Here is an 11,892-nt window from a genome sequence, read left to right as displayed (position 1 = left end):
TACTTTGGCAGAAAGCCAATGCAACATTGGTATTATTTCATGACAGACTCTATATGTTTCACCAAACCTTTATATTAGTTAGACCTCTAAAAAGCAAATTTGTGAAATAATTAAACATTTCTACCTTTTGAGTTTTAGGAGTTTTCAAACTTTTAATCCATGAGAATTTGAACTTTATTCACCCACTCCTTACAGAACAGTTGAGATTCTCACAAAATTGTTCTGTCTTGAAGCTTTATCGAGAGCTCCACCTCTTGCCCTAGTCTCCAGTACAAAAGGATAGAAATAATTTCAAACTCAGGCTGACTCCTTTTGCAGGCACTCAGGTATACCTCATTTACTGGAAATCCATTATGCATCTCCTCCTAGTTCTGAAGGGCTGTTCATTCCTTTACCATGGCTCTCCATCAGCTCCTGGTGGATCATCAGTTCGTTCTTTTTCTTGTCTAGGTTAGGCTGGTCCTGATTGCCCCTTTGCATCTGAGAAAGGACACTGCCTCAGGCCATAACGATTTCCTTGAGAAAAATAAATTGGTGAGGCTCTCTTTTACCCTGTTCCACAAGCACATTATTCAGAAGCTTCTCTTCCTACACCTGAAATTCAGTAAGGCAAGCATGCTCCTGTAGGAAGAGTAATGAATCCAACTTCATTTTTAAGCACTTCTTGCTTACAAGAATGAACCATTTCAATTAAACAGCACCAGCTACTGAAGTCAAGACACATTTCCATTCACTGGTGGCTGGGGAAAGTCACATGCAGAAGAGTGACAGAGACATATAAACTTTTACGTAATAGTGAAGAAAGGAGGTAGAAGTCAGTGTCACCACTTTAGTCAAAACATGTTTTTCACAAAAGACATTTGATGAATTACTGATACACTTCCACAGTATTTTCAAATATTTATACTATGAACTAATTATGTCCTCTCAATCTGTGAAGAGAGTCTTCTGTACAATCCTTTGTAAGTAAGGAAATACATAAAAAGGCAAGGAGGGCTTGGGGAAAGGTACACATAAGACCAAACTCCATTAATCTATGGTTCTTGCATCATATCTCCTCATCTCCCATTCCTCTCACACATCACCCCATGGTCAGAAACCTCTCTTGGGGAATTGCTTGCCAGTTTGCCTGCACCACCACAGCCACAAAAGCCATCTGCTTATAGCTTGAATTTTTAAAAAGTATTATTTTTCTTTTCCTTCCAACAGGATTTAAAAAAAAAAAAAAAAAAAATAGATCTACTGGCAGATGAGCTTCTTTCTAAATGGGAACACTGTTACAGAGACAGAATGTTCCTTTATGTTTCTGAAGCTTCCTTCACATTGTGTAAATGCACACTTGCAGAGTAATCATGAGGTTTCCATCATCATTAGCAGCATGACACTGGAAGGTTCCCACAAAGAAAAGCCCATTTAAATAATTAAGGAATCTTTATGGTATGAACATCTTCATGTAGCAAATTGTAACACAGTAGATAATGCTACCAAAAAATGTCCTGAAAGCTTGCACACCCACAAATTAGAACTGGGTTTTCTTTCACGTAAGCTTGCAGTAGGGGTTGGGATCAGAGGGTGGAAAATGAGGGGAAGAAAGGAAGAAGAAGTTCACGCTGAGGTAATAAACTGTTGTTTCTTTGGAAACCTTAAGCTTTATCCAAGTTTTTTAAAATCAATATAAATGGGATATACTTGGGTTGCAGATATAAATAAAAACCAAGAACGTCTCCCACATACATACTATTGATAGAAGAAGTAGTTTGAAAATAGGGTTTAAATCATCTTTCTCAGCAGCTTTAAACCTCACCTTCTAGCTAGTGACATTGAGCTTCTGGCAAGAAGCAGTTTCACGTATGAAATGTGTCTCCTAAAACTGAGAGGTATACAGAGTAGAGTAAGATAATACGTCAACAAATTATGTCCTAGAGATTGAAAGCAATCTAGCTAGCCTGCACTAGCTTATCCACTGTATACAGAAAAGTACTAGGTGTCAAGATATCACAGACAACAGTTTAAATCTTACTAGCCTAACAGAATAAAAATACATTGATTCATGTTTTGGATAAAGGGGGAAATAAAAATAACAACCAACCAGACCTAAAACAACCCCACAAACCACTTACCTCAGTCATTTACCCAGTAGCTCCCCTGCTCTGGGGGCTATTGAACGATGGCAAACACTGCAACTCCCAGCCAACTTGCTTCAAATTCTTGAGTTCCAGAGTTCCTGTTGCTTGTCTGGGAACATGATGATGAACTTCATGTTAAAGGTTAAAACTTCCCCCCAAAACTGTAAGTACTGAAGTGCACTACAGCTTTGACCAAAAAATTACTACATTAAATGTCTCTCAAAATTCTTTGCCAAGTAAGACAGAACAAAGACCTTCCCACATTGCAAAAGAAGGGGTGCATATGATACTTGTCTATTTTGTGTGAAAATTAAATTGTTGCATAAGGGACAACTTCAGTGGATTTTTATACACCTTTTTAAGAGTACAAATGTTTTTGAAAGCAGTTAAGCAAGCAAGTTTCTTACCACAATATATTACTCTACTGAAAAAAGAGTCACAGGCTTGTTATTTTTTGATTTAAAAATTTTTTCCTGGTCCCAGAACATTCATAAGACAGTGCAGTCATTGTAAGAACAGCTTCCAGGAAATAACTGTTTCAATTACATCACCCTTGCTCATTACAAGTTTTTGGTTTAGACATTAGGCCATAGCAGTGCCAGGTAAACTCAAGGCTCTTCCCAGTGGATTTCTGAAGGTGAAGATGGCTCAGACATTAGCTAAACTGCCATTTGTTTCATGCTCACTCTTGCTTCTCCACATTGTGATTTATATTTGGCATGATGCCTTTATACCTGTGCTTATAATTTTTTCCTAGGAAACTCTGATCTAAAACTTTAAGGTTCATGTACTTGGTACATGCATTGTCAGTAACACCATTTTGCACTTTTGCATATTTTAGATATGGCACAGCAAGTATCCGCATGTTTTAGTGTAAAAATCTGCTTCTTGCTACAGCTGTGCAACAACATTGATTTTATCAGTAAACAATTCAGCTGTAGGTAATCCAGAAAACTCAGAAAAGCCAATGCTAGGAAAACACTTTTTCTAATTTTTCTATTAAGTATTTAGGTAAACGCCTATCATCCCTAGGAGAGTTTACATTATTAAAGACACGGAGCATGAAGGAAGGTTAATATCTAGTCCTGGTGAACTCCAAGAATTAAGGATGATAAACAGGTAAATTAATTGTGCCTTTACCGCTTATGTAAGCTCTTGCGCTGGAGCTGAGGGCTGCAGCGCGATGGATGCTGCAGTAGCTCCCCCTGCTGATAACACGTGGGACACGACCGCTTCATAATTCACGTACTAGCAAGCAAAAGCCACCTGCAGCCAGGAAAATGGATTAAAAATTGCTATTTTACTACTTAAATTACCAGACCCATCTAAGACCAAATTATAACCTTTTGCCATCCTAGCTGGTTTCATGTAAAACGAGACATCCCGGGCCTCACTTTTAAGGGTGGAAGAGGGGAAATAAGTGTGTGAATTCAAGACCTTTTTACCACTACATTATTCTCCCAAGGCTGCCCACCCTTTGTGACCATTCACTTTTTCTTAACTGATGAAGTAAAACAAATTAAGCATTAAGCCCAACCAAATACCAATTCCTGTTAAGAAAATAAGATTTATAATCTTTATTGTTTACTTACATATAATAAATATAATACAGAACAAAACCATCACACCCATTGATTGTATTACACAGGCTGTTCATCAGAATACATTACATTTTCTTTTCATCAGCCCTTTTATAGGGTTTTGGTATTGGATATTAAGAATCAATTTATAAACCTATCAACACAAGAACAATCTTCCAATTTTCACCTTTATGCATTTCAAATATCCATATATATACTGATTTTGTTAAAAATATATAGGTACTGTTCAATATTTGCAATATAGGCCTTTAATTTCCATTCATTAGATCTCTTTTAATATAGACCATTTCAAAATAATAGCTTAAATCTGATTTTAATTAAAAATACTTTATTCTGTATTTCTCATTTAAGTGACACACCCCACCCAGAAAACAAACAGACAGGACAAAGACGCTCCAGGCAAAAGCCAATGTTTGCTTTTAAAAAACAAAGGGTAAAAGTTCTGGTCCTTGCTTCACCTTTACAATTCTGCAATAATGGAGCCAACAATTTGGTACAAAGAGGGAAGGAAGAAACCAGAAGCCAGAGTTTCTGAGGAGACATGCGTCTTCATTTCAGATTTACTACTGCCATCCTGCGGTTTTCTTGGCTTAAAATCACTGCATCAAGCCATAATTATATGTTTTTTTCTGCAAGAACATATTTACCATTAAATGCAATTAGATAAAAATGCTACATTTCTTTTTTATCAAAAATAGATCAAGGTTTAACACACTTTAAATTTGGGTATTTAAGTGCAAATTCAATACACATCAGCAATTCATGTTCTGGTCTCACTAAAGAAAATGGTTAAAAGATTATGCATAAAGATGTTTCATAGAGGATATATACCTGGAACTAGTGTGCTCTCAGAACATCTGAATTATCAGTAAATCATACGGACTTCACGCAAACACAAGTTTTCTTCAGTTTAAGAAGCCTCCGCTTGAAAAGTGTTATTCAGAAGTCACTGAAACTTAGTACAAAATGTAATGTCAAAAAGACCATACAAACTACTATTGGTTTTGTGCATCTTTTAACACACCCAAGCTTTAGACATTTCACAAATCAATCTGTATAAGCAACTAAGAAAAAGGTTCATCAGCTATTTTGTTTTACTAATACCCACTCCAAAAAGAACTTACACAGATTTTAAATCGTTACAAGGACCCTTCAGATGTACAATCCTGAAGTTGTATCGCATACTCAATACATTTCTCTAATTCCATTCAGGGAATGTCAACTTGAGCAACTGGCTAAGCTTTCACTATAGCTTTGTGTAAACAGCCCCTCATTATTTTCAATTAATAGAGCATCCATTTGTAACTGGACTGTATGTGGGACTTTTAACACTTAAAAAACCCCAAAAAACCCAAAACCAAAACATCACAAAAACTAAAACCCCCAAAATACAGAGAAGAAACTCCTTAGTATGTACACTCTCCAAACATAATTTTTCCCATTTTTTTAAAACAATCACAGGCCTTAATTTCAGCATTCATCTTCAATGTGAAATGATTAATTAAAACACCTATTTTCTGTATTAAATCAAGATCAACTAGAAATTTATCCAATACACCATTGCCTAAGCACCTCTTAGACGTAGTTGGGCTACATAAGAAATTACCCCTATGATTTTACAGCTAATCCCCCATACAATGCCCAGTAAGATTTTTTTCAATTAAGATCAAAAATTATTTCTCAAGTTCTAAAGTTGTTTTTTTTTTATTTCTTCAATAGGAAAGGGATACTGTTTGACTGGAAAGCCCCTGCTGTTCCCCTAGCTGGAGAAAAAAGGAGAGGCTAAAAATATTTTAGAAATTACTCATCCTGGTAGAGGAACTTGTTTAATTGGCATGCAAAAGGCCAGATTTAGGTAGGAGTATCACCTGTAACACAGACAAGGAAGAAAAGACTTGTGGGCTGGCAACAGCAGTAATATATTGAAGGATATCTCTAATGAAAGCAGAGTAATTTGCATATTATAAAATTAGTTCTATTCTAAATGGCTAATCCCTCTCAGCTTGATGAGTGTGGTTTTCTGTTTGGTTTTGTTTGGGTTTTTTTAAACTATGGGAAAACTTCACAGATGTATGTGAACAGCTATAGAAAAATCCCTGAACTATTGTTTCTGAGGCCACTCCAGTATCCAGTCATATTTCTTCTGTGAAACATCTACAAGATTTGTGCACTTTCCCTAACAAAACAGTCAAAAGCTCATTAAAAAAAGAATGTTGGATACAACTTTAGATGCAGTTGAAGAACTCTGCACTTGCAGAACTAAAACAGCAGCTTTCTACAAAAATGCTCGGAGGAAAGCCTTTTATACTTTTTAAAAGAAAGAAGTGAAAACCAGATGAAATCCTGGATCCGTTCCACATCATGGTAGGCATTCCAGAAATAGTCTGGTTACCTTCTAATACCAAGATGTAATACTTTACCTCAGAGGAGAGAACACAGATAACTAAGCAGAGTCACATTTATATGTTAGATTTATGTTTTATATTAGATTTCTAACAATACAGAGAATTAGGGTAGTCAAAACACAATCACAGTAGCCTTTCCTAGAGAGGAAACGCCCTGTTGCATTCTTTGCAAAGTGAATGGAAATGGAAATGGAAATGTCAAATCAGAAATCATTAAGAGGAAGCTGATCTTCAAGGCTGATGGCTATGATCACATATTCTCACTATTGAGAAAGAATTCTCCCCAAGTATACAACTAAGTGGAGTGGTTAACATTTCTCATACTGCTGATTTTAAAGAAAAGTCAAGTAGCAAGACAAATTCACCTTCTAAATAATAAAGCTGCATGCTGGCTATAGGAAAGTATTTTTTGTGACCCGTTACAGTAGTACCTTTACCACTTTTACCAGCACTAAAATCCCTCGAATTTTTATTACTGAAGTCTTAAAGCAAACCACTCCAAATATATGCTGCAGACAGAAATACTGCAAAGACATAAACATCAACCTGACTGCGGAGTTTCTTTTCCATAAAGTTTTACTTCATTAATGCTGTCTATGACTCTCATGGGCTTTGGATCAAATCCCAGTCTAGCCAAAGCAACTTTACTGGAAAAACAAACAAAAATCCCCAAGGTGAACAGACTTTGTAGAAATTTAATGATATAAATTAATATAGTTAAGTTAGAAGATTTATACTAGTACTCTACCCCAGAATCAGATTATGTATTACTACAGCATTGCCTAACCCTGAAAGTTAATGTCACTGTCACGCCATAAGTGCGCCCTCCAAATCAGCAGTGTAACTATTAATTTATATGGCGCATGATACAATAAAGTAGAAAACCATACAAAAATAGTAGCATCAGCTTAGAATGGATGCTTGTCCAAAAAGTAACAAAGCGTTGGGCAGAGTGTATGTTATTGACACCTTTAAATGCTCTTAACATTCTCAACATGATTTACCTAATAAGCCTAAGGAGGTTCAACATGAAATTACATGATATGAAATGTCTGAACAAAACCTGAAAATGTTTGTAATGATTTTAAAAGCTGGAATTAGTTATCAGCTCTCACAATGCATGGTATCATCTGTATTTCCCTGAGAAATCATGCCCTGCAATAACCATGTAAAACAAAATACAGCATTAATGCAATCCTGGATTAGATAGAAAAAAAGAAAACAAAAACTCCAACAAAACCACATGCATAACAATTGTTTTTGAGCCAACACTTACATGCTACTGCAGTTACAACTTCAATTGCAGACACTATATATGACAGCCATAGCAGAAATGGTAATTGATTGAAAACTTAGGCCAAATAAAACTGGTTAAAAGTACCATGCTACAGTTAGCCATATAACTCAACACTGTGATAATTAACATTAGTTCCCGTTTCTTGATTTTTGAGTATGCTACTTCTGAACTTCATTTACAAACATACAAACACACTGCCTTACTGAGGCCTATTTTCATGTGTAATTTGAAAGTGTGTCCATAAACGCACCCTGTGTCTAAAATTTAACTGGATTTCCCCCTCCTCTGATAGCTTAGCTCAGTAACTTAATTCCCCTAAGTAGGGAAATCTCCCTTTTAGTAGGGAATAGGAATGATAACATTCAACACAAAGAGAGATGGAACCAAGAATTACAAAAGAACCGTTTTACCATCTTATTTAAAGCAATCATAGTTGTGAATAGCAGTACCTAGGCACAATGAGTATTGTGGAAGAGCATGAGGATTACAACAGCTCACACCAAGAAAAGTAATTTGCAGGCTCTCTTATTTTTGCTAGTACGTTACAAGGAGGTATGCAACGCATATACCCGCATACCCCGTCAAGTATCACATGCAGCACCATGGTTTGTCATTCGAAGAATACCCCTGCTTAACACCATATTTCTGCAAAATACTTAAAATACTTTAGCATTTGCCACACCACAGTGAAATAACCAGGCAGTGCCTTAGTCTCCCCACTTCTGAATTCCAGGGTGCAGTCCACTCAAGTCCAACTCCACGACAAGCCAGACCAGTCACATATTACAGCCCCCACCATCTTACATAGATTTCCACAGGCAAAAAGCCAACAAGCAAGAGACAGTGCACACTAGGCAACAGAAACATCGGGCCCTCATTGTCTTCAGTCATATTTATGTGCCCCATACTTTGAAAGTAACGTTGAGTACTGATGTCAGTCCTTTCCTGAATTAGTATCACATCTACAGCAGCCCCTCTTAGCGAACACATTTTCAACATGACTGAAACCGAACACAAAGCCACCAGAAAAACTGAACTCCTTTTCTCCCCTTGTTCTGGAATGTAGTACACAGTACATCAAACTGTGCAAGACTCACCAAGGCCCTAGAAGCAAAGGCATGCTATGTGGCATTTGGCAAATTAACATCATTTCTTCCATATACAAAAACCCAAACAGCTCCAAAACCTCAATCACACACACAGAAGAAATTGTTGGTTGTCTCATTGGATTATAGGAATTAGTTCAACTGTGACAGAGCAACACATGTAGTATTCATTTGCCATTTTGCAGGCATGGGAAATCACTGTTACTTAAACATCTAATGACATTCAAAGAAATGCTTGAGATAAAAATTCATTATTTTTTTTAAAGTGTATGTGCTTCCTACAAGAAATAAGTCAGAATAAAGACATTCCCAAATTGAAACAGTAAGAGCAATTTATGCTAGCACACAGAGGTAAAGCATTTATGAGAGAGCTCCTTCACATTCCAGTTGTGTCATGAGGAAGAAAAACCCAGCATGTCTCCATTACGTCAGAGGTACCTGAGAATCAAAGCTAAATCTCTTGTGCATTTACCAAGCACCCATTAGAGCTAAGCAATTTACATTTCAAATTAGATGTTATATTTATAAAATATTATTGTACTAAAAATCACAAGATTTTATAGAAAACAAACTCATCACTCTATTAAATGCAGGAACAATGTTACATGGTATAGCTTCCGTAATTAAAACACATTTCTTGTAACTACAGGGCACCACTGTTTAAAAATCTTTTCAGGAAGGACAGTTTGCTGTTTCTTACTCTTTAAAGAACTATAACGTAATGCAGAAAGACTGCTCAAGCTACCTAGTATCATCAGATTAAAGTATTTAATATCTTTTAAAAGAAAAATAACATATTTTTGTTAAAGACAAAAACAGTGGGAAGACCCTAACTTTGAGTAACATCTTCAGCACTCCTGAGGTCAGAGACAGAACAATATTCTGTTAGTACTTATCTTGTTAACCTCTCAAACTGATGAGTAATGCAGGTTATCAGTAGCCACATACATGGGAGACTACGATCATCTTTCACTTTAAGCTGTGAACATAAGGACAAAAATGAATAGCAATTGCCCATTATTCATTACAGCTCCAATTCTATTAGTATGACCAAATTCAAAAGACAGTATTATTTTGCTAAAAATACTGTAATTGCCCATCCAAAAGCAAACTCAGTTTTCCCAAGCTTAGACTGCTGATGCCACAAGTCCCAACTGATTCAAATGTGTAGTTAATCTCTGGTACTATATATTCAGTATGATGTCATTGAAACACATCATTCATTGAAAACAGATTTTTCAATCTGTCAAACTGTATTAGCTAATCAATTAGCTTTTTATTGTGAGTAGGTCTTTACTTCTTGGAAAAAAGTTGAAGCTAAGATCCTCTAATTTGTTGTAATTTAGAAGGAGAAACAATCCTTTTAAAAAAAAAAAAGTAAAAACAAAAAAAAAAACCCACAGCAACTAAGAAAATTTCATTCACCAAAAATCCTTGAAAATTCTACCAAAGTCAAACGTAAAGTTAGTTCTACACCCTGCATCTTCAACCCCTCTGCTTGAGGGGTTTGGGAACCGAAATGTGAAGTTTCTCAAAATGCCTACATAAGCATAGTAATTGTTTGGTTTGGGCTTGTGTTTTTGTAGTGTTGTGCAGTTTTTTTAATTCCTATTTCAGGTATCCAAAGAAGGACTTACTATCTCATCTTAAAGAGATGCCTCGGATCACTGAAACTTGTAGTGTAGTCCAATATTAAAAACTGGAAGGAAAATTCTGCAAAATTTTGCAAAAAAAGGTGCAATATTTGACCAGAATAGCCCCCAGATTAATTTTTTTCTTCCTTCTCCACTTAGAGATTTTTACATTCAATTCTAGCTGCTGGCTAATCAATTCTTCTGAATGTATAGCTCAGCATGTTGCTTTCCAGCATTCCCTCTCATCTAGTCGTATCACCAAACACCAAAATTTCTTTTGGAAGGATCATTACTTATGTCAAAACATCAAAAGGCATCTGTAGTATGTCATCCTTCTGTATTTGTGTGGAAGGACAGTAGAAGTACCTTACATTATTAATAATCTTGTTATGTGGAAGAGAATACTGTTAGCTGAAAATCCATCCCACATTCATTGTAAAAAAAAAAAAATCCATCAAAACCCAAAATTAACTTTAATATAAGTGTCTTACAAGCCAGAAGTTGGAAAATGGCACTGACTAAATAACTATGCATAAATTTTCAGAATCAAATAGGATAGCAGCATTGCAGTGGAAGGAAGATACAGGTTATAAGGAAAATTACAAGTTTTAGAACAAATTTATTAACACATCTTTCAGATTGTTTAGCAGGTTACTGTACTGCCAACCTACTGACTGAAAACTTTCACAACTAATCTGATCTCCTTGATAACTTGGCAGCTATACATGTGAAAATTTTCAAATTTAGTTTTCCATGTGAGGTAACTGGGAATAAGAATGGGTTACAGAATCAGTCTGTTTAAAATGAATACTGATTTTGAGAATGTACACCCAAATGTACTGTAATTAGCAATATTTTATCATTCACTAAAATTTTAAACATCCCAGATTGTTAGGTAACAAAAGATTTTTAAACAATGGCACCCATTGCTATTACAAGGCTTCTCAAAATGGTATAAGACAATATGTATGTGGTGTTCCAGGACCATACAAAGATCCTGCCTCAATAATTACAAGTATGTACTTAATAAATTATTTTTCTATTTTCTTCTATTAATATGCAAATAGTTTATACAACATAAAAAAGTTAATTTGTACCTACTACAGGTAACATACCTATTTAAGTTTTCATCTGAAAGCCTGTGAGACTTGACAACCTGCAAACTTATTTACATAACTCATTTGAAAGTATTTTTTAAAAATAATATTGTCCAGCATTTAACAAAATCGTGAGTTACAAAAAGAAAGAAATCACTTAACAGCATTTGTTTTCTTGATTTTGTCAAGTAACTTCACCAGCTCAGTGTTATAAGGCAGGGTGGTTGCTCAGATGGACTAAGACTCCCTATGGTGATAGGCATGTAGCAAATTTGTTCATTTATAAAACCAGATGAAATCAAGAAAGAGGAAAAGTTTAGAGTTTCAAAAGAACTGAAACTTCTTATTTTTACTACAAATTCAGAATAGGCACATGATTCCTTAGGGACTTTTCCACAAGATTGTCTCTTCGCTGGGCATCATTCCATTGTTAAACTAAGAAGAAGAAAAAAAAATAAATTATCAGGGCTACATAATTAAGGATTACAAAAAAGAAATCAACACATGTATTTGTTCCCATCTTACCAATAAAGGAAATAACATGTGTGTCTTAAGCTTAAGACATCACAATTATTGTTTTGGTTATAATATTTTAAATTTCATTTAGATTTAAGCAACACTAGAAA

At 35.4% G+C, this 11,892-nt stretch overlaps 1 protein-coding gene across 8 annotated transcripts in view; it reads right to left on the bottom strand.

The window, feature by feature from the left end:
• Positions 1-3,688: 3,688 nt before the first annotated feature.
• SLC35F5 (solute carrier family 35 member F5) overlaps positions 3,689-11,892 on the bottom strand; it is a 39,599-nt gene continuing 31,395 nt past the window's right edge. For all 8 annotated transcript variants that reach the window (XM_055812034.1, XM_055812036.1, XM_055812032.1 and 5 more), the window contains one exon: positions 3,689-11,701. The gene's annotated coding sequence lies outside the window, so the exon portion shown is untranslated. The remainder of the gene's footprint in view (positions 11,702-11,892) is intronic.

This window comes from Falco peregrinus, chromosome 8 (genome assembly GCF_023634155.1).
Source record: "Falco peregrinus isolate bFalPer1 chromosome 8, bFalPer1.pri, whole genome shotgun sequence".
In the NCBI taxonomy this organism is placed as follows: domain Eukaryota; kingdom Metazoa; phylum Chordata; class Aves; order Falconiformes; family Falconidae; genus Falco; species Falco peregrinus.
The sequence above is the reverse complement of the archived record's forward strand: the minus strand, read 5'-3'. Positions and strand labels throughout refer to the sequence as shown.